This window comes from Aegilops tauschii, chromosome 3 (genome assembly GCF_002575655.3).
Source record: "Aegilops tauschii subsp. strangulata cultivar AL8/78 chromosome 3, Aet v6.0, whole genome shotgun sequence".
Lineage (NCBI taxonomy): Eukaryota > Viridiplantae > Streptophyta > Magnoliopsida > Poales > Poaceae > Aegilops > Aegilops tauschii.
In genome coordinates, this window is record NC_053037.3 from 156,163,115 (window position 1) to 156,169,598 (window position 6,484).

Sequence of the window (6,484 nt, forward strand, 5' to 3'; positions counted from 1 at the left end):
AACCATCTGTTGCTATCTACGGTGGTGGCCAAGCTTACTATATACTCCTCGATTAGTTTAATGTTTCCAACATCTTCTTGTGCAGTTCCACTAAAATATATGGTATATTCAAAGAAGATCCCTGTTTGCACAAGTAGAGATAATTACATATTACATTAAGAGTGGCATCAAATCAGTGGCAAAACAATTGCTCGTTCCAGCCATAGCAATAAATTAAGATGCACAACTATATCATTAGTTGTGTCATCACAATTCCAGTGCCTCATTACAGCACCGGGAGTTGATTTTTGTTTTTCTTCCGCTTGTTCTTCCCCTTCATCACTTGGTTCAATAACAGACAAGCTTCGCCTTCAATGTAAGATTTGGCATGTCAATTAGGGAGCACAAGTATAGTACTAAACTTAATTTTCTGATGAAAGTGGCAAAATATAGGCTAGCAGTTGTGAAATATCCTTACCTTACCTCAATGGGATATTACGGTGCACATACAGATTGGAAGTCTTGTCTCCATTTGTGCAGTTCACTAAAATCAAGCAACATTATCGTACAAGTAGCACAACATATGAAAGCACACTGCAGAATCATGTGAAAGAAGGCTAGTACTGACCTCTCATGATGCGGAATTCAAACAACTCACAAGAAGAAGATCTGAACCAAATTTGCCTTAATGGATAGGAAGTAAGATCTCGTCTTGTGCAGTTCCACTAAGATCAAGCAATCAAGCAACGTTGTCGGTGTGACATTTTGGTTGAACTGCACAAAACACTCTTAAAACAAAAGTGTTTTGTGCAGTGCAACAAAAGGTCACAATGGCAACGAGGTGAAGTAGATAACCCTGTTTACACAGAGGTGCAAAGGAAACAATTAGTGGTCAATAACGGTGGATGACACAGAAGCCAACAAAAAGAAGCATCTACCTTATCTAAATGGGAAAGAAAGCAAGACAGTAGCATTTCTCAAACGGTGGCATTGATTAATATTAACATAGAGATTATATTAACAATAAAATTCGTTAAACATGTAATTTGCTTTTAACTGTGGCATTGCATCAATTTTCCAGCAGCATTATTACAGGGTGTTTGTTTACAGGGACATTTTGGTGTAGGGACTAAAAAAACTCCGTGTCAGTCCCATCTAAACCAAACAGGAGGGACTTTTAGGGACTAAAAGTGGGCATTTGGGACTAAAGAAAGAAGACCCCGAGGGAGTCTTTTTGGGACTTTTTCCAACAGTTGCCCCTGCCACGCATCGCACCTTGTCTCTATTAGTTCATTACTAGGGGTAACATGGTCTTTTAGCATGTCATTTAATAACCTCTAGTCCATGTTTAGTCCCTGGAACCAAGCAGGTAGGGACTAGGGAGTTTTTAACCAAACAGGGCCTTAGATTAGCAACAGCTAATGAGTTGCACGGGACAGTGGACGCACCAGCACCATGTGCATCTACCGATGTACTGTGGTCATGCACAGTCTGTTGCAACACAGAACAAACAACCAAGGAGCATATTTGTGTTGGTCCCAGTTTTGTTATCTTTAGACACCTTTCCCTATGTGAGCGCAGCAAATCTAGTCCTGCTCAAACTCTACAGCCTTGTCCCTTCCTTTCCTTTTTGAACTAGTACTTTCGCCCCTTCCTTTCCTCTTTGAACCACGTCCTAGATTTATGCGATACAACTTTCCCCACTACTTTCCCCCATTCCTTTCCTCTTTGAACCACGTCCTAGATTCATGCTATACAACTTTCCCCCTTCATTTTTCTCTTTGAACCACGTCCTAGATTCATGCTATATACAACCTTTCCCACTACTTTCCCCCACTCCTTTTCTCTTTGAACCACGTCCTAGATTCATGGTATACATGCAGCTAGAGCAATGCATGTGGAGTAAGTAAATTATACCTTAAGGTTCTTGGGGCGTGGTTCGGTGGGCGACGGGACGTCGGCGAAGAAGAAGGGGTCGGAGGCCCTCCCGCGCCGCCGCTGGGTGGAAAGTGAACAGCTACACCGGTAGTCCCTCGCCGACGGCGACAGCGTTAAGCCTCCTTCCCTTCCCGGCGGACGGATCCTGCCAGCTCTTTGAGCAGCAGTGAGGGGAGAGAGAGGCCAACGAAGTCTTGTTTAGATCTGGAGAGGGCGAGAGAGTGTGAAGAGAGCAACTACAAGCACTGAGGCTCCAGCGTGTATATATATACCGGAGAGAGAGTGTGAAGCGTGCAAACCCTAGGAAACATTTTGACCAGTCAAAGAATCCTCCTGGCACAAATTATGCTCAAGTGTAGTTATCGAACCCGAGACCTCAAGTTTGATGAGCGAACAGGCTAACCAGCTACACAACCCTCCCGTTATGTTCAACGAGAGGGAAATAACCTTTTATACATTCCTGCATTCGTTTTACAAGCATGCCTGTTTTTTTGTGTGTGGGAGTCATTGGGATTTCAATCATAATCGTGTCATGTGGCTTTGGTGGTAAGACTATCCACAGTGGTGCAGAAATAATGCAGCCTTAGTCACGTTACCTCTCTCCACGTAGTACATTGGGTCCCACCAGTCAGAGGGTGAAACAAACAAATTAATAAGAAAAATTAAAAGCGCCAGCGGTGTATCTTACCTCACACATCTCGCTACTGCTCGGGAACACTGTCCAATTGATCCCTCTGTTCGCTCACGTACTATTTTAAGTGAATCCTTATTATAACATGCACACAAATTTTGGGCACTTGTATTCGACTTAAGTCAGTGTGCCACCGTATCTCGTATACTTACTACTCCCTCCGTCTAGGTGTAATAAGTCACGTTAGAAGGTGCAACGGGACCAAGGTGCGTGCATGTGCGTGTGTGTGTGTGTGTGTTTAACAACATGTGTGTGTTAGAGAGAGCGACATATCGACCTACTCCTACAGAGAGATGTTGTGCAGTGTACGATTTTAGCCGCGAGAGTCGGTGCATCCTCTCGTTTTCGGGCGTGTCCGGTAGGGACATGCGGACAGCTGCCACGCCCGCTCCTGACCAGCCTGGCCCACCCAAAGCCCCTCCATCGCCCGCGCGCGCTTCCCGCCCGAAACGGTCAGCGCCGCTGCAAAGAATCGGTGCCGCATTCATGCCCGGGCAGAGCAGACGCGACCTCTCACTGGCGCAAGAGTGATGGTTGCTTCGTCCGTCCAACTTACTGCTGGGTCTATGTGATTTGACGGCTCATTGGTCTTTATTACTGAGGTGGTAGGACTGCTGGATGTCCCACGCTTTCGGCGAAAGGAGGTACTACTACTAGATTACAATTTTCTCCATTCTTACAGCGGAGGCGTGCAAGAGCAGTGAAAACACGCAGGCTCAGTGATTACATGGCCCACCTCACACTATCACCGTGCGACACCTAACTCTTTACATAGTACTCCCTCCGTTCCTAAATATTACTAGATGAGTCAATGCAGTCCCTAGCCCTTGAACCGTTAACCCTGACCAGGCTTCAATTTGCTGGCAATGTTCGAGCTTCCTAATAAATGAAGTTTGCAACCTTTTAACCATCGGATCATTTTGTGCAGTTTCACCAAAATCGAGATGAGCATCCCTGTGGCAAAGAAATTGAAGAAGCGTGATTAGAATAAGATTACTGGGACTAGTTGATGAGACATAAACTCATCACAAATACAGTACGTAGAAGCCAGTAGAGGTATGTGCGGGGCAAAGAAGTAGAGAAATATCCACAGGGAGTGATGTGGGCAGCTGGAGTAGTGGTGCAAGCCGGCTGTAAAGGGAGTTGTACCTGAGGGACGTAGCTCAACCTTGAGGAGGGCGGCGGGAGGCGGCAACTGCCCACGTCGCGGCAGTGAGCAAGGGACGAAGGCAACCTCACCGGCTTTGTGAGAGAGAACGGCGGGGACCCCTGATCGGGACGTGCCGACAGTGGGTTTTCGCCGTCGGCGACGGCCACTGCATCTACACTAAGCATCCACCCCTTCCCCAAGTGGATGTGATCGGCCGGGATGTTAGAGATGTGGCCACAGTCATTTTGTGCGAGAGAGTGTGAAGAGAGCAACCCCAGCAAGCAACCGTGTAGGCTGGCCCATCCTGACTATGTATATAGTGGAGCGGTTTCCTTTTCTCTCCATATGAACCTATCATATTGCGTACGTGCCACTGAAGAAAAAAAACTTTATTTATACATGACGTGGCACCTACTACTCGTTCTCCTATAACCTTGCGATTGGCATCTCCAAAATATTAACCTTGCGATTGGCTCTTCGCCTCTTCGGGAAGTCGAGCAATAATGGTAGTGCAGTATATATCGTTCTGGCTATATGAGACCGAATGAATTGCTGCACGTCCACCACGTGGGCGAGGGTCGAGGGGCGAGGGAGAGTGCTACATACGGAGCAAAATGAGTGAATCTACACTCTAAAATACGTCTATATACATCAGTGTTTGGAGTATGTACTAGTAGTTCATATTGAAATCTACTGAAGGACATATATATTCCAAACAATATGATATAATCTATATAACAAAGGTAGTAGGGACGAGGAGTAAACGGAGGGAGTAGTAAATTTTTCTCCTCGTCCAGCGAGCCACCGCGCGCATGGGCGAGGGAGCGGGCGTAAGGCGGAGCAAGCTTCACCTCATCCTGCGAGCCACCGCGCCCGTGGGCGGGGGAGACGGCGTACTAAGCAAGCTTCTCCTTGTTCTGCGAGTTGACGGGACACATCAAAAGTACTCCAGTGTATAGAGCCTTGCCTCTAAGGTAGGCCCCACATGGTTTGCCTCTTTTTTAACATAACACGTCAAGTCGCAATTTGTTTGTTCACCCGTGGTAGGCGATCCTCCCTCCACCAAGTGGACAACCAGTACACGTGCCAAATTACCACGTGGGCTGCCTTTTTCGTACAGAAATGAGCTCCACCGTGTACCCGCGCGGGTGTGGTTGGGAAAGAGACGGGAGTACGTGCGCTGTGCATGCACCTCTTCTCTTCGTGCACGTCCCCCACCTACGTGGGTGTGTGTGAGAGATACAAACCGCGTTCGTGAGTGTTTTTTGTTTTGGGGTGGGGGTGGGGTGGGGGGTTGATTTCGTGAATTATTTGTGGGAATATGTGTCGATGACATCTCAAACAAAATTTTGCATGCAATGTGTGTGAAATGGAGGCCTATCCATATCATACATAGAGGGTCGGGCAATCCACGAGAAGAGAGGGAGGGGTCATAGCTATCGATAGAGTCAAAGAGAGGATCAAGTGGGTGGGTGCGAGATCGATGAAGAGAGCCATCGAAATTGTGTGTGTGTGTGCAAGTCAAAGATATAGGGCGACTGGCCTACCGGAACGTTAGAGGGCACATGTCAAGTTTGTGTGTGGCAAGGAGACATGACTAGAGCGCTCAATGTATCGGTGTGTGTGTGGGGGGGGGAGGGGTAGGCAGAGGCCTAACTATAGAGGTAGAACGACTCGTATATGTGTTGAGAAGGAGAGACCCAGCTATGTCTTGAGGGAGATCGGTCGACATCCATACATAACTGAAGGACGGGAAATATGATGGGACAGAGAGAGAGAGGAGAGAGAGAGGGAGGGAGAGGGAGGGAGAGGGGTAGAGTGCAGGATGGGTGATGGAGTTGCTTCTCGAAGATGGTGGGAGAGGCCTACTAGACAAACTGAGGGTGGAACTGCAATGTTATCAATAAGATTGGGGATGTGTTTCTGTGTGTGCCTGTGCATGATAGATCTGTCGGGACGCATCCATGGATGATGAAGGGGAACCATGTGTTTGGTAAGCAAACCTAACTAGATCGGTAGATCAATTGTTGTTTGTCGGAGGAAGGGAGAGACACAACTAATGAGGTAGATCGATTGACGTGTGGGTAAAAACAAGTTATAAGGACCTAGCTAGCTATATGTATAGCGAGAGATCGGTCGGTGTACGTCCATTTGTTAGAGGCAAATAAGGCCCAGCGAGACGGATAGACAGAGAGAATGGAGCTAGGAGGTGGTGCGAGAGGCCCAACTACTAGCTAGATAGGGGGAGGAGTGTGCGGTTGTGAGATCGATGAAAAGAGGGGCGAGAGTTTACACGTGTGTCTGACCGTATGAGAGACACGAGGCAAGGACACATAAAGGAGGAGATTGAAGGTGTGTGTGTATGTTGTAGGCAGGCATCGCTGGAGAGGTTTATCAATCGGTGTGTGTCGGAAAGGAGTTGTGGAGACTCTGGTAGAACGACCTAAAGAAAAAAAAACGAATGTGCCCGGTGGATAGAATGCCGAGGGAGGGGGAGGGCGAGGAGGGCGTGTGCATGCACGAGAGAAAGTTAGTGGTAGCTACAAAGGTTAGAGGATTGTGTGGGTGTAAGAGACTAACAAAGATCATAATTTGATATGAAAGCGGATTCATATATTTGAATAAGAGATCATAGTGTTTTAAACATTGCATGCATGAATATAGCGGTGATACACGTGCTGTGCACATGTTATACCATAATGTGATAATGCATGGCGTTTGCAACT